Raw genomic sequence first — 22,118 nt, 5'->3', positions numbered from 1 at the left:
CATGAGAGACACAGAGAGAGAGGCAAAGACATAGGCAGGGAGAGAAGCAGGTTCCCTGCGGGGAGCCTGATGCAGGACTTGATCCCAGAATCCCGGGATTACCAACTGAGCCAAAGGCAGACGCTCAACCACTGAGCCACGCAGTGGCTCATTTTTACAAATTCTAATGAACTAACCGATTTAGGATATGGTCGTCGATGGAGGTAATAACATTAGATTAATGGTTGATGGGAGACTGTGAAATAAAGGGATAGTCAAGCTATCACCACTTGCACCTATACAGCAATCTTAGTAACATGGAAGTGAGATGGCCTGACATGATATGTCATCTGATGGGATGTAACAGGAAATACTACATGTGTTGGAAATATACAGAATTATCTATGGTATTTCTGGCCAAAATAATTTAAGACTAATTCTAAGTTTCCACATCTAAATTCCATTCTATAGGAAATTCTACAGATAGAGAAACAAGTCAAAGGACATCATAGGAAGAAATGTGCCAAATGCAGAATTTCTCAGGACACCTGGTCAAGTTTGTTCAACAAGTCAACAGCATGAAAAACCAAAGGAGAGAGAACCATTTCTACACTACAAAGAAACTAAAAGATCTACTAACCAAATATAGTGAGAGTACCTTGCTTGGATCCTAATTCAAAACAACTACAAAAAAGACATTTTTGGATAATTGGGGAAATTTGAATATAAACTGAATATTAGATAATAATAAAAATTATTTATAATTATGTAAGATGTAATGACATGGGGGTAATGTGAGATAATTCTTTCCACTTTTTGAGGTGCATATATATTTAGGGATTGAAGTGACATGATTCTGGGACTTGCTTTGAAATACTTCAGCAAAAGTAATTAGAGGATTGATGAATCAAGTATGTCAAAATGTTGATGTTTGTTAAAGTTGGGTGGTGGGTAATTTTTCATAATAAAAATTTTTAAAGAAAACAGGAAATTCTAATATCACAAAAGTGACAACATCTACAAAATGGTTTAAATAGTCAAAGCTGGGATGCCTGGGTGGCTAAGTCTGTTGGGCATCTGTCTTTAGCTCAGATCATGGTCCTGGGCTCCTGGGATCAAGTCCCCCATCAGGATCCCTGCTCAGTGGGGAGTCTGTTTCTCCCTCTACCCCTTCCCCCTGCTCATACTCTCTCTCTCTTTCAAATAAATAAATAAAATATTTTTTTAAAAAAATTAAAGATCAAAAAAAATTAAAGGTCAAAGCTATGATGATCAAAATTTCAAATGGGTTCTTGATAGTATTTGACAAAATCACTCTAAAATTAATGCGGGAGCGTCTGGGTGGTTCAATTGGTTGGACGTCTGTCTTCCACTCCAGTCGGATCCTGGGGTGCTGGGATCAAGTCCTGCTTCTCACTTTCCCTCTGCCCCTCCCCCTGCTTGTGTTTTCTCTCTCTGTCAAATGGATAAGTAAAATCTTTTTTATAAAAAATAAAATAAAATTAATGTGGAAGCTCAAAGGGTCACATAGAGCCCAGACAGTTATAACAATAACAATAATAATAAGCTCATAGAGACATGCTTACAAAGTCTAGAGATTTCCTGTAGTGCAGTAGTAATAAAGACAGTGGGCTACTGACACAGGAAAAGACAAATACACCAGAGTCAAAGGATGAGATTGATTTCATATAAAAATGGATTCTCAATTTATGGCAGAGCAGACTTTACAGAAGGCTATAGAAAGGGAACTATTCCATAATTGCCACTAAGGCAATTGGTCATCTAGTTATACACAAAATCAAATCAAATCCCAGTTAGAATCTTAAAGGTGGAAGACAAAACTACAAACTCTTTAGAAGATGTATGTCATGACAAATAGATCGTTGTTGGTTTACAAAGGAATCCCCTGGTATTTCCAAATTCCTGAACAAACCGACACTATTTCCTGGCAATTTTTCTTTTTCTAGGTTTAAGATGGGATGTTCATCCATGAGGTCATACTGAGGAATCCCTAGGCCAGAAGATACCAGGCAGCAAGATATCCTGCCTGGCAAAGAGCAATCCAGTGCGCACAGTAGTGTTAATGGCAAAGACATAAAATCTGTTCTTAAGTTCTGAAAAATTTGACAATTACTACAATTTTTATGTAGGAAAATAAAGAAAACCTCTAATCTTTCTTTAAAGTGAAAAGAAAATCTGTAACTATGCATTTAAATGGTCTTTTTAAGAAACAAATTGTCATCTATACTCTTTGCATGTGTTTTGGGCTTTGATTTTAAGAGCTCCACAAACAGTGATGTGTGCCTAAAAATTTTCAAAGTTCAATTTAAATATCATCTCTTTATGTCATTATTCCTTTTCTGTCTTCCTCGCCCTGTCCCAATCTCCATCCAGGGTGAGTATTACCATAAATCAATTCATCAGTTGTTTCCTTTCACTAATGCTTTTCATGACTTAAGAAATTCCTCCCTATCCTGAGTCAGAAAGATGTTCTGTTATATCAGGAGTCAACAAATTTTTTTATGTAAGGGACCAGAGAGTAAACATTTTAGGATTTATAGACCATACAGTCTCTGTAACAGCTACTCCAATTTTGCCACTGGGAAACAAAACAGCCTTAGACAATACATAATAGGTAGGCATAGTTATATTCCAATAAAACTTCCTTTATGGGCACTGAAATTTGAATTTCATATAATTTTCACATGTCACAAACTATTATTATTATTGGGTTTTTTTTCCAACTGTGTTAAAAAAAGAAAGACATTCTTAACCTTTGGGCACACCAAAAACAGGTGGCAAGCCTGATTTGGGGTAGACCATAGAGTTTGAAGGATTGACTATAGAGCTTTACATCGAGTGATTAAGGAGCCATCCTCTGTGGCCTGGGAAATTATGGGGAGTAAGTAGGGGAGGAGAGAGTAAAGCTATTAGATGTTTGTTTCTCAATTTTTCTCCATTCAAACTCTGCTCAGTGATTGAAGAGATGCTATTATGTAAATGACCCAGGTAGGAGGCTATTGCTCAGATCTTCAATTGGGGCTCCACAAAGCAATCCCTCAAAGCTTCCCCACACTAATAGGCCCACCTGGGTCAGCCTGATGGTACATGAAGAGGAAGAATTAGGACTCCTAGCCCAGCCTCGTTACTCATTGGAAGTAAATAGGCAAGTACCATAGAGAACAATAAAGCACAGAAGATGGATAAGATGTGTGAAGATGATTGTCATCTGAAATATGAGGTCAGGGAATTTTTCACTGGGAAAATTTTGAGGAAAGAGAAAAAAAAAGAAAGAAGAAAAGAAAGAAAGAAAAAGAAAGAAAGAAAGAAAGAAAAAGAAAGAAAGAAAGAAGAAAGAAAGAAAAAGAAAGAAAGAGAAAAGAAAGAAAAGAAAAAAAGAAAAGAAAAGGAAAGAAAAGAAAAGAAAAAGAAAAAAAAAAAGAAAAAAGAAATAAAGAAAGAAGTCAAACATCCCAGGAAGGAAATAAGTGCCTCAGCTGAGGTGTCTGGCATGTTCCAGGTATAGCAGGATGGCTATTGTACGGGGACAGAGTGATCAAGAGAGAAAACAGAATGAGATTAACTGAAGGAGATCATGGGGGTTTAGATGGTTGTAAGGGGCTCAGGTCAAAAGAAGAATTTTGATTTTATTCTTTAAGAGATGTTAAGCCATCAGACGTTTTTATGCAGAGAAGTAACACGATCTAACTTTCATTTTTACCAGATCACTTCAGCTGGTATATTGAGAATAGACTCTAAGTGTTGAGGACAATTCCATAAGACCAGCAGGTTGTTTCAATAATCCAGGGGAGAGATGATAGGACCTCGCATTGGGGCGGTAGTGGCAGTGGTAAGAGTAGTTCTGGATATAGGTTCAGCTCTGGATTTATGTTGAAGGCAGGAGCAATGGGATTTGTTCACAGAATAGATATACGTTGCAGAAGAAAGATGGAAGTCAGAGACAAATCCAGAGTTTCAACCAAAGAGCAGCTGAGATTTGGAATCCTTATTTTAAGCATCTAATCTTGTGCACCAGGCAGTGATTCCTTCAATGATCACTGGGACAAGTAGGATGTTTTCTACTCATTGACTTAACTGGACACTTCTACATCTGGGGAAGCCCCTGCTTCTGCGGCCCACTTTCTCTGCACAGGGATTCCTCTTCGGGCAGCCATCTTTCTTCTTAACTTCTTCTAATCTGGTTCATTGTAAACATACAAAGGGCTAGAGTTTAACAGAGGACACTAGATAGCCTGCTTTGTCAAAATTTTTAAATGAAATTTTACAATTCTAAAATGACAGGCTCTGTTTCAAGGGTGGCTCCAGACTGTTATTCGAAGTAAAGTATCTGGGCTCACTTTTGTTAGCCTCACTGTCAATAAGGGAACTTTGTTTGATTTGTTGCTGCTGTTGGGTTTCTAATTTATTTTTGAATCTGAAGTTGGGTTCCAGATTACTAAGGGTATTATAAAATGAACACGAGAAAGCTGGGGTACTTATGTTTGTATTTATGTCCATTAAATAGGCAAGGTAGCTCCATTTCTTCATCCTCTTATCCCTGTTCCTAGCTCTTACTCCTCAAATACTGTGTAAGTTAGGTGTGGTAAAATTTAACATCTACCTGACGGTTCTCAATCGTTTGTGTGCATGAGAATCATTGGAAACCATCAATAAGATGCAGATTCTCAGACCTTACTCCTAGAGATTAAAATTCAGCAGATTTGTGGTAGACCACAAACTTCCCAGATGAATCTGCTGCAAGTGGAAAATAGAGCACATTCTGGAAACACAGATTAGGCCATCCAGTTCAAGTGGTGAGGAGCAGTACTGGCCCAGGATGCCAGAACTGGAAAGGAAACACTGAAGAAGGCCAGAGCGCACTCAGAAAAAAAGTGAGCCTAAGGTATCACCTTTGCATGCAACAGTTCTACCTAATATTGAATATGTTTATACTTGATAGTTGGACTGGGTTATGTGGGGACTGTGAAGTCTTCTTGACCTCTGTTCGAAGGTCTAAGAAGCCTACCAATTAACTATCACTATCTAATCTTGGCCAAATCACCTCATCCTTCTGGACCTCAGTTTCTTCATCTATAAATTGAGGAAAAAAATGCCTAACCTATAGTTGAATAGGCCATTTATTGAACTAAATGAGACAATATAAATAAAGCATTTCTAATTCTACCCTACACACAGTAAACATGCAATTAAGCCTGATTATTATTATCAGAGGGTATAAGTAATACTTGTATAAGGTATTTAAGTATGAGTAAATAGCTTGGTGCACACACATACACATATTCATCCAATATTACACAATTCTATTGTCATCATCAAACACAGCCCTGACACCTCAGGGTCTTTTTATAGATTAAAGAGTTTTTTTCCGAAGCCCATATTCTCTAGTTTGTATTAATTTATAAAAATTAAAAATTTCTTGCCATTCCATCTGTGAGTACAACCTCTAAAACAAAAGAACAAGGCCTACCTGGATCTCTTTATATGGCACATTAGTGTATGTTCTATTTATAGTAGGGAACTTCATGAATGCCTTCAAGAATCTTCATCTTCTTAAATATTTACAAAATTCGCTTTAATCTGAGTTATTTTAATAGACTAACAAGCCAGTTTGAGCAACTGACAGCACAAGAGGTCTGACTCTATATTTCTAATTCATATCCTAATGGGGATAATAAAAAAAGATGAATAAAGGCAAGCAAAAAACATAATTAATGATTTGAGTCATAGCCTTTAAGTTGACACATTCCCACAGCCTTGAAGAATGAGAAATTTTTGAATGGTGATAAAATGGAAAAGAGTAATGACTCATGAGAATATTCTTGATTTTGTACTAAAAGATCCAAGCGTCACAACCCAATTTATATTATTTCCAATGTCCAGAGCCCACCACAGAACTGGAGGGACAATGATGTCAAAAGGTTGTAGGGAACGGGATCTAGACGCATCCCATTAAGTCTCTCCTATTCCAGGAGTGCAGGGTGAGGAACCCTGGAAAGCCTCCTGCAGTGGGTCGGTACCCAGTATCATCCCGTGGAGGTCAAAGGATGGCGCCAGAAGTACAAGTCCCTAAGACTATGAGCTATTACCACCCTGCTACTACCCTACGCGTACATACAAGTGGCAGTACTTTGTTGAGTAACACTTGATGTATGCGAGCCTGATCTCATTTTCCTTCCTCCCATGACAGGTGTGTTTTCGTTCTTCAGCACATCTGACTCCAGTTCTCAAAATAAACAAGGCCTGTTTATCAGGCCCCTTCTTCATCACCTCTCATCCCCTATCCTTCATCCCCACAAAGCTGACTCCTGAACCTTTAATGAAGGAGCCTCTAAGAAGCTGCTCTATGCTACTTAATCGATAGCCATAGTGTGATGCTATGGTTACTAATGATGTTTTTTGTTTGTTTGATTTTTTTTATTCAAGTATAATTAACATACAATCTTATATTAGTTCAGGTGTATAAGATGATTCAACAAGTCTGTACATCACTCAGTACTCATGGGGGGGGTGTACTCTTAATTCTCTTTATCTGTTTCACCCATCCCCCCCACCAACCTCCCCTCTGGCAATCACCAGTTTGTTCTCTATATTTAAAGGTATGGGGCCTTTATTTCTTTGTTTGTCTCTCTTTTTCTTTGTTCATTTGTTTCTTAAATTCCACATGTGAGTGAAATCATGTGGTATTTTTCTTTCTCTGTTTGACTTATTTCACATAGCATTATACTCTGATCCATCCATATGGTTGCAAATGACATGATCTCATCCTTTAATGGCTGAGCAATATTCCATTTTTATATGCCACAACTCTTTATCCATTCACCTATTAATGGACACGTGGGTTGCCTCCATATCTTGGCTATTGTAAATAATGCTGCAATAAACGTAAGGGTGCATATATCTTTTCAAATTTATGTTTTTTATTTCTTTGAGTAAATATCTAATAGAATTTATAAGATAATATGGTAATTCTATTTTTTTATTTTTATTTTTTTTAAGATTTTATTTATTTATTCATGAGAGACACACAGAGAGAGAGGCAGAGACACAGGCAGAGGGAGAAGCAGGCTCCATGCAGGGAGCCTGACTTGGGACTCGATCCCAGGTCTCCAGGATCACACCCTGGGCTGCAGGCGGCGCTAAACCACTGCGCCACAGGGGCTGCCCCTATTTTTTTTATTTTTTGAGGACCCCCCTCTGTGCTGGTTTCCACAGTGGCCGCACCAATTTGCATTCTCACCAACAGCGTATGAGGGTTTCTTCTTCTCCATAACCTCATGAACACTTGCTGTTTCTTGTGTTGTTGAGTTTAGTCATTCTGACAGGTGTAAAGTAATATCTCATCGTGGTTTGATTTGCATTTCCCTGATGATGAGTGATGTGGAGCATATTTTCATCTGTCTGTTAGCCATCTGGATGTCTTCTTTGGAAAGATAGCTATTCATGTTCTCTGCTCATTTTTAGTTGAATTATTTGTGAGATTTTTTGATGTTGAGTTGGATAAGCTGTCTAGATATTTTAGATATAACCCCTTATCAGGTATATCATTTGCAAATATCTCCTTCCATTCAGTAGATTCTTTTTGTTTTGTCGATGGTTTCCATCACTGTGCAAAAAGTTTTTTTATTTTGGTATATTCCGAATAATTTATTTTTACTTTTGTTTCCCTTACCAAAGGAGACATAGCTAGAAGAGTGTTTCTGCAGCTGCTGTCAAAGACATTGTTGCTTATGTTTTCTTCTAGGAATTTTATGGTTCCAGGTTTCATGTTTAGGTCTTTAATCCATTTTAAGGTGTCTGTGTGTTTGTGTGTGTGTGTGTGTGTGTGTGTGTGTGGTGCAAGAAAGTAGTCCAGTTTCATTCCTTTGCATGTAGCTGCCCCGTATTCCCATCACCATGTATTGAAGAAATTGTGTTTTTCCCTCATATATTCCTGCCTCCTTTGCCATAGATTAATTGGCCATAAAAATGTGGGTTTATTTCTAGACTCTATTCTGTTCCATTGAGCTACATGTCTATTTTTGTGCCAGTACCATACTGCTTTGATTACTACATCTTTGTAGCATATTTTGAAATCCGGAATCATAAGACCTCCCATTTTGTTTTTCTTTTTCGAGATTGCTTTGGCCATTTGGGATCTTTTGTGGTTCCACACAAATTTTAGGATTATTCTGTGAAAAATCCTATGGTATTTCTATTTTCAATTTTTTTGCTTTGGCCATTTGGGATCTTTTGTGGTTCCACACAAATTTTAGGATTATTCTGTGAAAAATCCTATGGTATTTCTATTTTCAATTTTTCTATTTTCAAAATTTTTCAATTTTTTCAACTCCATACTGTTTTCCATAGTGACAGTCCCACCCTCCTTAGCCTGCATCCAGGCATCATCATAATTCTAATTTTATTTATTTATTTTAATTTTGGGGTCTCTCTCTTTCCATACCAAACTTGTTATATTAGTTTGAAGGACATACACACATATTTTTGGGGGTTATCCGAAAGAGCTGTTAACTTCCAGTGAACTTATTCTCAGTCCACCTGCCCCAGCTCCATTTTCAAGGAGGCATGTTTGCAAAACCAAAGAAGAGTTCCTTGCCCACACATCACACCTTCACTTTCTTTCTGTATATGCAGTAGCACCAGATATTTGTGGATTCCTAAAACTCTAAAAACCCCACATAGCTCAGTTATAAATTTAACACCTGCTTCTCTTCCCCGTCCCCTCCCAATTTCCCACTGAGTATAGAAAGAGTTCTTCTAGAATTTATATGTTACACACTCACACTTAGAAAGTGTACCTTTGGCTTAGTACCTGGTGCATGACATCAAATGAAGGGTTGTCAACAATTGAATTCTATTTGCACTCCCTTCAAAGGAAATTTCAAAAGGATCATATTTGTTGGAAAGATGAATACAAATGATGTCTTGATCTAATGTTACCTCACTCCTAATCCTTTTTGTGGGAAGAGATATCCTCCTGACTTTACCTCTAGCACCTGCTGATATGCTTTCTCATGCACACCAATGTCTGGAGAGCAATATACACAAGTCTCCATACTTCACCACAAGGAAATCTTGTTTAGATGTTTGGACAAGTTAGTTGAGCTTTCATTTCTGTATATGCAAAATAGAGATAGTGATTCTTACCTTACAGGGTATTGTGGAGATTACCAAGTGGATATGAAACCGCTCTGTAAAGTAGACACATGATAAATATATACATTCAGTTAATACAATTTTAATGGGATTGGCAGCTCAAAGTCTCCCAGTTGGATGCCCTTGTTTCCTTAGTTAGGTCTCATCGGTTACAAGCAACATGAACTACATAAAACTATCTTAAGAAAAATGGGGGAAATGTTTTATAAGAATGCCAGAGTGTCAAGAAAACAAACAAACTAGAGCAGAAAAAATGGCAGAGCCGTGGAAGAGACTAACACCAGGAATTGGAAGATCCCTCGTACTCTTTCTATCTTGTCTTTTGTTTTATCAGTTAAATTAGTTATCTTCCCCAGCAATGTCCTTAGGCCTAGGAAAGAGAGACATCAGCCCTAAACTCAGAACTTTAGAAGGCCCTATGCCTGCCCTTCCCTGACTGTGACCTTCCCCATGAGGCAAGGAATCTGTGAGGTTAAAAAAATATGTTCCACACATGCATGGCCTCTCCTATGTATATGTGGGGACAGGAAGTATATAGAAAGTCTCTGTACCCCCTGCTCACCATTTCTGTGAACCTAAAACTACTCTATAAAATAAAGTGTGTTTTCTATGACAACACCACCAAAAGCTGTACCTTTCCAGAGTCCACATAGCTCTTTCCAGAACATGGTTGGGACACATGAGGCCCCAGAATTCCTTCCCTCCACTATCAGTGAGCCTGAGTTTATTTCCAGGACCTGCAGCAGCCTCTCTCCTGGATCTGTCTTCCCAAGGACAGACTGTTCTGCAAGTGTACCCCTCTAATTCCAAACATGGTCAAGACAGATGGTGATTAAATGAGTTCCTAGAGTGTCCATGTCCATGCAATATATGGCCCTTTGTGGTACTTGGTGGAAAAATGAGAAGCTACAGACTATCTCTTCCCTCAAAACCAGTTTTCCCTTGGGAGAATTCTGAGGAGTTTTAGTATTTTAAAATTCCAAACCTCATCCCCCAGGTTGTTGTAAATTATATTTGTCAAGATAGGAAGAAAGAAAATATCGTTTTTAAAAGTCTGTTTTCTTAATTTATGCCTTTCTGATATTTAAATACATGATATGAGGGCTACCATTTATACTTTTGCTCCTAGTGCCATTAAAGTTACAGTTAAGGGATGCCTGGGTGGCTCAGTGGTTGACCATCTCCCTTTGGCTCAGGACATGATCCCTGACTCCCAGGATCAGTACAGCATCAGGCTCCCTACAGGGAGCCCGCTTCTCCCTCTGCCTATGTCTCTGCCTCTCTCTCCCTCTATTTATTCTCATGAATAAATAAATCTTAAAAACTAAAAAAAAAAAAAAAAAAAAAGTTAAGGATAAGCCAGTTCTTTCCCAAAGGTAGGCTGTATGCTCCAAGGTAACAAGCAGTAGACTCTATCACAAGTGGAAAACAAACTCCAGTCTCCCAGCTCCAACCCCAAATTCCTGGGAGGAAGCCTGATTGGCTCAGCTCAGGTTGGAGAGGGGAGAAGGGTGCAGCTCCTTGTCCAATTATTTGAGTACTTTGAAAGTGAACCTTTCTCCAGAAATAAGACCATGAGAGGAGGAGACATCCCTGTGGTAGAATGAGCAATTCCTAGAGAAATTTAGCTAGGTGGATTCTTCTCTGAGTATCTTTTACCTTCCCAGGTAAAATTAAATGCACGTTTTACTCCTCTTATTTCAATAGAACAAATTGGCAGAAAATATGGAAAATCAATATATTCCAGTTGGAAGACAAATTATACCATGCCTTGTTATCTTTTTCACAGCTTTATTAGGAATGATTAATATGTACTATGGTGGAGAAGGAATTTCTGTTAAAGAGAAATTAAAGTTTTATTCAAATGATAATCCCTATCTCAAATATTTTTAAAAGGGGATCAGTGTGCTATTACAAGTCTAATACTTTTTTTCCTTATTAGAATACCAAGCTAAAGGGCTTGTAAGGCATTCCATTGATTTATTCTTCCCAATCTCCTTTGTTAAAAAAAAAAAAAAGTAACAAACCTAATAAGGTATACAAGTTTCATTAGAAAACACTTGCCAAGCCTTCTAGCTATAGCAGAATGAATACTTCATATTTGGGAACTCCAACAGTCCTATTTGGAAAAATACAAAGGACTGGAAACTAGTATTTGCTTTGGATACATGAAAAGCATCTGGAATAACAATTTTTCAGCAAGATTATCTCCATGTGACGGTATCAAATATGGAAGGAATGAGAAAGTATACTTCAACCTTTTCTGAAAGAAAAAGAAAGCTCATCAAGAGAAGAAAAAAGATAAGCATACATTGTTAGTTTCTTCATAGGTTTCTTCACCTCAAATAACCTAATGTTACTGTTTACACTTAAACTGAAAGGCCCATAGTTGTACCCAAGTCTGAAGCTTAACCTTCCCTACATTTTATGCAGACAAAACTTCTGCTGATTTCTTTTGGCTGCCATAGACAATATGCAACCATCCAGAAGTCATCAGCAATTCTAAACAAAGGCCATATTTGCTCAGGAGCAACAGAGGGTCCCTGACTCTATTTAAGGAAGAGCTTATGGGCAGTAATCCAATTACAATGGGGAATAGAAGTGGGGTCCTCAAACATTTTTGCTGGAGTATACAATTTAGGAACATTTAAATACCGTGAAGCCCCTCCAACATTGTTAAATCTAAATATAAAAAATTATCTCCGTTAGAAATTTAAATAGTAACAAAAGATGCAATACCAACATACCATTTATTTTGACATTTTCAAAACAAAATGGGTATAACACTTTTAAATATATCAAAAAGAATGTTAGTAATGTAATGATTTGGCACCACCATCATCCATTTAAAAATAAATGTGGGCAAGATCTTCTTTAACAGTTCCTTTTGCCCCTTAAATTGGTATTTCCCTGTCACTTCCTTCATGGACTGTACAATGTGATATATTTTCTGTTTCACATCTCATCTCAATCACCTCTATAATATTTCTTTGCAATAAGACTATGCATATATATTGACATTAAATGAGGTTTTCCCCCTATAATCACAATGGTCTAAGTGTCACATTACAAGTCTTCTGGTTATCATTAGTATTCATCATCAATTACTATAAACATCATAAAATATCGCACATTGGCAGTGTGCTAGGACTGTAGATGGAAGAGGGGTAGGGAAAGAAAAAGTAACAAAGGAAAAGTACAACGACTCAGGTAGATGAGTTTTTAGAAAAGATGAACATGAAAGTTTGAGATCGATAAATTGGCCCTCTGATACTTATACGGGTCCAGGTACCCACAGGAAATTCTCCCTATACCCTAGGGATTGCACACTTTGGTTTAAAGATCTTTGAACCAGATTAATTTATCTGAGGCTATGTTTATATAGTAAGCAAATTCTTACACAGATTGTATGTGTGAATCAATAAACAGTTAAAGTTTTGTAATAATGCTTTTATTGAACATTGAAAAAAATCAACCGGAAAATGTATTGTTATTTTTCTTTGGACTTGTTTCAGAGGCGTGGTAGAGATAATAAGGAACTAAAACCAATTTTTTGCCACTCCTGCTGTGCACAGTCACCTTTTATCACTACTACAGTCTGGCCTGCAGAAGCAGCTGGTTGCGGGGCACCTGGGTGGCTCAGTGGTTGAGTGTCTGCCCTTGACTGAGGTTGTGATCCTGGGGTCCTGGGATTGAGCCCCATATTGGGCTACCCACAGGGAGCCTGCTTATCTCTCTGTCTAGGTTTCTGCCTCTCTCTCTGTGTGTGTCTCTCATGAATAAAATCTTAAGAGAAGGAGGAGGGGGGGGGGGGGAGGAGGGGGGGGAGGAGGAGGAGGAGGAGGAGGAGGAGGAGGAGCTGTTTCCTCCAACCCTTCCTAAATTACTCCATGCTTGGTCTATCTAGATTGCTGGTCCAGGTGGAGAGAGCTTTTCTTAGGAAAGTTGCATTGCCTTCCATTTCTACAGGTAATTGACTCAATCCAGTCTGAATCTATGTCTGTCTTGAAAATTTTGCTGAAAGAGTCAAGAAACAGTGAATACACACCAACATCCTGATTTCTATTTACTTCTTTTAGAGCTTTGGTCTCCATAAACATTTTGTCCACTTCTCAAGTGATTGCAGATGACAGCTTGCCAGATATTTCTCCACAGTGTAATATGGCAGCCAAATTTCCAGAATGCAGTAACTGTGTTCTTGTACCACTCAGCCAATGCCCACTTTGAGGTAACAAATTTTGCATTTTTTAGGATACAGGTTCAGGCACTATAACAAAACCCAGAATAATAGTGGTTAAACAAAATCATCCATATTCATGTAACAATCCAAGTTTCAACAGAACTGGGCTGATATAGCAGTTCTGTGTTATTAGGAACCCAGGGCTCAAATTATCTTGATGCTCTGCTGTCCTAAGTAATTGCACTCATCAGAGAGGTCAGAAGTTGCACACATTAGTTATGCTCATATTCATTGGTTTGATCAGATGGCCACACCAAGTGTCAAGACAGGCTGAGAAATGCAATCATTTGGTAGATAGTCGTGTGCCCCAGCTAAATATTCAACCACATAGAAAAAGAAAGGGGGCTGGATATGGAGCACCACTAGCAGACTCCGCTACAATGCCCACCAGAGAAGCTGAGTACGTAAAATCCCAAAGGAGTCATTCAGCCCACTCTGGGTTAACTGCAATAGCAGTAGCTGCCACCTAACCAGGCCATGTGAGATTATCTGATAAATGGCTGTTTTCTGACCTACTGGCTGAGAATTATTCCCAAATAATCATTCAAATGATTTTGAACGATTTTGATGGGATTTATATCACATCAAAAGAGCCAAGAGCAAATAGATCAATATTTTCTCAGAAGAACCATGACTCGTTTAAGAGAACACAGAAGAAAATTTCCTTTACATAAGGGTGTTTTTCTCATTTGAAATATTATGTCCAGAAAGAAAATTTCTCTCCCTTCCTTCTTCCTTTTTCTTTCCCTCCATCTTTTTCTTTTTGGATTAGTATTTACTAAGCAGATATAAACCACCTTATTTATGCCAGGAACTTCCACATATATATTCTCCAATTTAAGCCTTACAACAAGTGTAACTAGTTTGAAAAGCAATTTTAGACCATATGGCAAAGACAGTTTATTGTTAGCCAATATGATTGCATTCCTTCTTCCTTAATGACAGTACCTCCAACTTAGCTGTGCACAAAGTTGACCTACCTCCCTTTGCACCTAAGTATGACCAGTGTAAGCAAAATTTTTCTGTACACCACGTAAAAAGTATCTTTGAAGGAAGGAGGAATAGCCTCCTTCTTCCTTTACTACTTCTGTAGGATGGAATGGAATATGATGTTGGAGCTTATTATGGGTTAAATTGTGTCTCCTTGCAAAAAATATGATTTGTTGAAGTCCTAACTTCCAGTACCTGTGAATGAGACTTTATTTGGACATAGGGTCTTTGCAGATTTAAACAAATAGAGATAAGATCATGAGAGTAAGCTTTAATCCAGTGTGACTGCTGTCCTCATGGGAAGAGGAAACTTTGAACATAGACATATAGGGAGAAGCCATGTGAAGATACATCAACAGACACAAAGGGAAGGCAATGTAGACATCCAGGGAGAAGATACCTGCGTGATTGACAGAGGCAGAGACCAAAGTGATGCATTTACAAGCCAAGGAACACCAAAGAATGCCAGCAAACAGTGAAAGCTAGAAGAGACAAGAAGAATTCTCCCCTACATCCTTTAGAGTATGACCACACATCTTCATTTCATACTTTCAGCCTCCAGAACTGTAAAACAATAAATTCTCATTGTTTTAAGACATTTCATTGTGCTTTGTTACAGCAGCCCTAGGAAGCTAATACAGAGCCTAAGCAGTCATCTTGGATCATGAGAAGACTTGCTATGAATATCAGAACAGCAAGACAGAAGGAACCTGGGGCCTTGATGACTTCATGAAATAGAGTTCTGAACTACCTGTCTGTGGAGTTTTACAAGACAAAGAGATGAATTTTAATTTTGAAGCAACTATTATTTTGAGGGTTTTGTTACTTACAGATGAACCTAATTCTGATAACGAGCCACATACTTCTCCTTCTACCAGGTACTACAAATAGCTCTGGTATCTAATACTAGCCTTCACTGAATGTTCCAGTTCTCTGTCCATTTTCTCAGTGGAAACGCTCAGGAGTGTGATAAAGCAAATTACAGATCCTGGCTTTACCAAGGAAGATGGCGAAATTAGGGGGGTTCTTTAGAATTGCTAAGAAGCAAATGGCTCCAGGGTTGAAATCGTGGTTATTTGGATTAAATATGAAATTAGCATAGCACAGTGAGTAAAAGAACAAACTGTGGCCTCAAGTAGTCTTGGAATCCAACTCCAACTCCTATGCCTTGCTAGCCAACAACACGTTTTTAAGTAAGTTATTTCACATCTCTATTCCTCATGTTTCTCATCTGTAATATAGATAAAAGAGTCATGTTAATGGATGACTTAGCTCGTGAGAGTATGAGTGAGAAGATAAGAATGACCTTACAGGATTATTTCGATTAAATGAGAAAAACACACAAAGGACTTACCACAGTTCCAGAGATATAGTATGTTCCTTCCCACAACAAGGTTTTTGTACATGTAGTTCTATTTCCATGAATGTTTTCTCACTGTCATTAGATTCTAATAGAACTATACTCGTCTAATTAAGTCACATTCATGCATTACCCTCAGCTTAGAGTTCATCTCTTCAGAAATCCTATCTTGATCCCCTCTGTAACTAAGTCACGTAATTTTATGATTTTTAATCAAAGCTCTTAGTAAAATTTGATCTAGGATAATCATTTGTGTTATTAGTTGATTGATTTCTGTCTTCCCTTCTAGACTGGCACTACCCAAAATATGGTCTACTGGCCGTTGCTGGTTTGCAAACTATTTGCTACTCATTCTCCAAGAAATAAATATAGAAACTAAGATTAAGTGATTATAAACTTTTATAGCAATTTGATATAGTAATCAGGGCTTATTTTTTCATGTTTGATTTTTTGTGTGGTTTTCATTCATTTCATTCATTCAAAGTAATTCATTTTTAATATAACTTAAAAAGTATCTGTATACATTGATTTTTTAAATTATTTAACTGATCCTAACAGAAAATAACTAACAAAATGCTAATTATAAAGCCTTCCCAATCAATAAGTACTTCAAATGTAAAAGGACTAAATCTCTAATCAAAAGATGTAAAGTGGTTAAGTGGATTACAAACTCAGACCTAACTATATGCTGTCTACAAGAAAGTCATTTTAGAGTTAAGAACACATATGAGCTGAAAATGAAAAGATAGGAAAGTCAGTACAAACAATAACCAAAAAGGAGCATGGGTGACAATATTACATCAGACCAATTAGACTTTAAGTGAAAAAAATTCATACGAGACAAAGAAGGACATTATATCATGATAAAAGGAAGACACAATAATTATAAATATATATGTGCCTAATGTTAGAGCACCTAAATATATTTAGCAAATGTTAACAAAACTAAGGGAGAAATAAGCAGAAATACAAAATGGTAGAGACTCCAATTCTCCATTTTCAAGAACATCTTCACATAAGATCAATAAAGAAATAAAAACCTTAAATAACACAATAGAGTAAGTGGACCTTACATATATACTGAACATTCCACCCAACAACAATAGAATATACATTCTGCTCAAGCACACACAGATCTCTGTCCAGGTTAGAGCACGTTAGGTCAAAAACCAAGTCTTAACAAATTTAAGAAGAGTGAAATCATACCATGCAGTTTTTCTGACCACAATAAAACGAAACTGGAAATCAACAGAAGAAGGAAAATTGGAAAATTCACAAATGTGAAAATTAAACAACATCCCTTTGAACAACCACTGCTTCAGAGAAGAAATCAAAAAGGAAATTCCTGAGACAATAACAAAAACACAACACACCAAATTTATAGGATGCCTCAAAAGCATTACTAAAAAAGAAGTTGATAGTGATACATGCCTATTTTTAAAAAGAAGAAAGATCTCAAATAAATAACCTACCTTTATACCTCAAGGAGCTAGAAAAAGAAGAACAAACTAAGCCCAAAGTTAGCACAAGGAAGGAAACAATAAAGAGAAGAGCAGAAATAAACAAAATAGACAATTTTTAAAGAAGGAAAAAAATTAACAGAATTAAGAGTTGTTGTTGTTGATAAAATTGACAGACAAACCCTTGGCTAGACTGAGAAAAAAAGAGAGAAGTTCAAATAGATAAAATTAAAAGCAGAAGAGACATTGCAACTGATGCCACAGAAATAAAAAGGATCGTAAGAGACTACTGTGAACAATTAATTATATGCCAACAAATTAGACAATCTAGAAAAATGGATAAATTCCTAGACATATACAACCTCCCATGACTAAATCATGAAGAAAAAGAAAGTGTGAATCGACGTATAACACATAGATTGTACCAGTAATCAAAAGCCGCCCAACAAAGAAGGCTTCACTGATTAATTCTACCAAACATTTAAAGAATTAATGCCAAAGTTTTTTTAAAAAATTGAGGAGGCGGGCACCCTTCCAAACTCATTTCAAGAGGCCATCATTACCTTTCTACCAAAGCCAGACAAAACAAAATGGCACAGAATGGCTCCCTGTCTCAGCACAAAGGCAGACATGCAAACAAATAATTGGAATATAATGTAATGGCAGAGCAAGGGAATGAGGAGAAAACATCTATGTAAGGTTGACAAGCTTATCTGTAAGAAGGGTCAAATAATTATTTCAATTATGTTTTAAAATTGTTGAATACCCACACCACAAAAATCCACAAAGAGAACTTTCCAATCCAGGGAGCATCTGGGTGAGTGAGCCGTGAAGGAGCCTTGTCTTCCTTGTCTACTGAGTGGACACCATGAGCAAAAGTTACCCTCTCAAGGTGAAAAGATTTAAGGACAAGAAGTTACCCCTGAAATCTCACCATGATGTAAAATTCAAGTTGTGAACATTTGTCATAATAAATTTTTAATTTTTTTTTTGAAAGAGAGAGAGTGAGAGCATGAGCGGGGATAGGGGAGGTGCAAAGAGAAAGGGAGGGAGAGAATCTTCAGCAGGCTCCAGGCCCAGCGTGGGGCGGGAGCCCATCCTCAGGATCCATCTCCCAGCCAGAGATCATGACCTGAGCTGAGCTCAGCTAAGCTCAGACGCGCTTAACCGACTGAGCCACCCAGGCATTCCTGTCATATTGAATTTTTTATTAACATTGAAACACCCAAAATTCTGCTAAGATCAAATCTGAAATTCTCTGACTGACATAAAATTCTCCATCACTTGGTCCTAATTTACCTTTCTCATCACTTCACTCCAGGAACCCTTTCCTAAGATGTATCGTCTTAGAGCCACACTAGGCCATTCATAGATTCCCTCAGCGTGCCTGGCACTTGCACAACTCTGTGCCTTTGCTCTAGCTAGTCTCTGCCTGCAATGCCTGTCTTTTCCTCTCCATCCAGCAAATTCTTATCCCCATTTGAAACCTACTTAGCCCCATTTGTGAAGCCTTCATGGCTCACTTACACTGTTCAAGCTTCACTTACAGTGTGAAGCCTTTGCAGCTCACTCACCCAGATAGTTTGTCTCTCACTCCCTTGCTCCGCCATTACATTATATTCCAATTATTTGTTTGCATGTCTGCCTTTGTGCTGAGACGGGGAGCCCCTTGAAAGCTAGTGTTAATATCCTGGTGCTTAAGCAGAATTGGCAAAAATGCAAATAGCCCAAGATGCTGCATTTAAAGCAATGATAGCAGTATTTCGTCATGCGTTCTCTCTTGCTATGCAATTTTTTTCCTGCACTTACCCCTTCTTTCATTTTGCTACTCTCAGACCCAAACACAGGAGAAAACAAATATGTAAGGTTGACAAGCTTATCTGTAAGAAGGGCCAAATAATTATTTCAATTATGTTTTAAGATTGTTGAATACCCACACCACAAAAATCCACAAAGAGAACTTTCCAATCCCGGGAGCATTTTCAGGAAAATGTAATGAGTATGTTTTAATGGACATTTAACTTACCAGCAAGATGTACTTTTAGGAGTTACATTCCAAATGAACACATTTCCTGAAGAAGAGAAGCAATCTATTTTCTATTAATAGGGTGTAGTTTTGCCAATAGAAACTTGAAACATAATAATAATAATAATTAAAGTGAATTTCTAGTTTCTTCAAAATAGTTTTTTGAATGAACATAATGGAGTTCAGGATCTCTGAGTTAGTACTATCAGGGAACCACATGGAACCCTGCCTTTTCTTTTTTCTCTCTCTCTCTTCCTCCTTCCCTCCCTTTCTTTCTTTCTTTCTTTCTTTCTTTCTTTCTTTCTTCTTTCTTTCTTTTTCTTTCTTTCTTCTTTCTTTCTTTCTTTCTTTCTTTCTTTCTTTCCTTTCTTTCTTTCTTTTTTCTTTCCCTCTTACTTGTGTCATGTAACCATTGTGATACTGTGTTGTGTCATGAGAGAGCTTAATATCATAGTAATATAATATTTCAATTTATCATAATAAAAATATTTTTGAACTATTTGAGGTAACTTTGAACACACTCAAAAGTTGTAGTACCAAAATGAAACGGTTTGAATGTTGCAGTTAAATAAACATCCTTCTGAACCTGACCTTTTGATATTTTATTTCATAATAAATCTTGAAGTAGACTCATTCTTCCCAAGTTTTTCTCACATAGAATAGTTACCAAGGTACAAGTTTTCTTTTTGTGAGTCTGACCCTCTAAACAAAATGACAACTGTGATAAGTGATACTAATTTTCAAATGGATATGTTATTCAACAATTTCCTGAGAAGGATACTATGCTGGACACAGGGGAAGATAACAAAAAGTTCGTTTCATATATCTTGAGAATCCACCAGATAAGGTCAAATTAACAGTAGGGAAATAAAGGAGGAGCTCAGCTCTGATAACAGGCTCATCCATGGGAGTAGAGTAGACACTTGACACAGATTCTGAGAGAAACCCCAGTGAGAAGACAATGCTGGTATCTGAAACACTGCAACAAACAGTAGGTGGTAGCCTGGACAAGTAGCCCAGCAGGTGGTTTTTACAAGGAAATAGGAACCCTCCTAACCATGACATAGCTGATGAGTACAGACTAGTCGTCCAGGAGCTTAAAGGAAAGCTAAAAGAGCCACTTAACACCAAGTCAGCAGTAGACAGACAATTGATGCAGTCACAAGCTAAGTCTCCAGGACCAAGCAAGAGTCAGGCAAAGCATCAGACCCCAGGTTTTAAGGTAGGTGGCCCATTTTTAGAACCGAGGTACAATGTCAGAAACCAATTTGGAGAAAAATTATGACATTGCCTTGCACAATTCTTTAGATTACTGTTACCTCTCCTCAGTATTGGTTGAAGGTTAGGGTGAGGTTGCATATGCTTTGGGGTTCAAGTGCAATCAGCAGTAGGGAGGAAAGTACAGCAAAATACAGCAAACACAGCTGAGAACTGGTCCCAGAACTCATGACTGACACTACAAGAACTGAGAGGGGCCAGTGAAGATGGTACCCAAGAGGAAACAGGAGTTACTGTTTTACTGCAGGGAGAATTCATAGATACTGAGTTGGTAAAACAAGAGCTGTTCCCTACTGTGAGTTTCAATATAGCGATGCTGTCTAATGAGTAAAGAGTAGGAAAACTATGGTATGTATTCTGAAAGATTTAGGCTATAGATCAATCCAAAATCATTAACTTCTATGATTCCTGCGACTTTAATGTGTTGGAAGGATTAAAGCCTCTACAGTTTGTTAAAGTTCTGGGAGAACTTTGGACAGATGACTGAGCCTCACATGTGAGTGAACCATTGAACTTTGCTCCCTTTTAATTTCCTTCTCTCTAGCTATTGAAACCTAGAGTTATATAGCTATAAGCATACACTTCCAGCTTACAGTATACAGCAAGAACTTGTGACTATTCTTTCCGGTACTGTAAGGTCAACCCAGCTGGTGAGTGACACCAAGAACAAAGAGATAAGAAGATGACAAATGCTATTTGGGATCGAACCCAGGGTCATTGCCTATCTAGCTGAGGAGTAAAGAATGGGTTGATTCAATGATAACAACCACCAAAGTATCTGGGAATATGATCCTCAAATTATCCCCAGCCTCTGGGTTTTCATCATTAGCCAATGATTTTTTTTTTTTTTCAAAATCATGCCTTCTTTTACATTTGTGAGTTGAGACCGATAAATGGGTTGTAAAATCATTTCAGTAGGTTGGGGCCAGAGTTTTTAATTATATAGAAACGAATAAAATAGAACTCAAGAGTAGGGAATATGGACAAAGAGAAGAAAAGAACTTTTAGTTATGTGTATGCACGTGTATGTGTTTGTGTATGCTGAGTCCCAATATAAAATACATTTCTTTCCGTGGCTTACAGTTCTAAAAATAGATACAGACATAGACCTAGATATGGATATAAATATGGAGATAGAGATATATAAAAGAAATAGCTGGCAAAGTCTCTCCAAAATGCTATCATCAACCCCATTGGAGGCACTCTCTGTCATAATATTCATGGGCATCTACAAAAATGCAATCATAATAAAATAGCTATCTGTGGCAAAACCAAGTAAAATTAAAAGTTAAAACAGAACAGGCTACTTAAAGTTTGGAGGTACTTAAGCTTACCTACTCCATAGTTAATTCTCTCATGTTAAAAAAAAAAATCAAGGGTGATTTAAAGAACATCTAGGCTCAGAATACTTGTCTTCGATTCCATTCCTGTGTTCTGAGTATTGTCATTCACCTTCACCCAATTCTAATACTGCATGTTTTTCACACAGATTATTTATGATGTCTTCTCTATTTTAAAAAAAAGTTTCTTTTTTCCACTGTAGAATGAATTCCCATTCAACAAAGAAAATGTGGAAGGAAAATCTTAGAAAAACTCTTAGAAAAAAAAAAA

At 37.4% G+C, this 22,118-nt stretch overlaps 1 long non-coding RNA gene across 2 annotated transcripts in view; it reads right to left on the bottom strand.

The window, feature by feature from the left end:
• Window positions 1–22,118, bottom strand: part of LOC111098888 — an 87,840-nt gene that overhangs the window by 19,810 nt on the left and 45,912 nt on the right. For both annotated transcript variants that reach the window (XR_005370399.1, XR_005370398.1), the window contains one exon: window positions 9,145–9,188. This is a non-coding gene — a long non-coding RNA (uncharacterized LOC111098888). The remainder of the gene's footprint in view (window positions 1–9,144; window positions 9,189–22,118) is intronic.

Source organism: Canis lupus, chromosome 15 (genome assembly GCF_011100685.1).
Source record: "Canis lupus familiaris isolate Mischka breed German Shepherd chromosome 15, alternate assembly UU_Cfam_GSD_1.0, whole genome shotgun sequence".
Classification (NCBI taxonomy): Eukaryota; Metazoa; Chordata; class Mammalia; order Carnivora; family Canidae; genus Canis; species Canis lupus.
The sequence above is the reverse complement of the archived record's forward strand: the minus strand, read 5'-3'. Positions and strand labels throughout refer to the sequence as shown.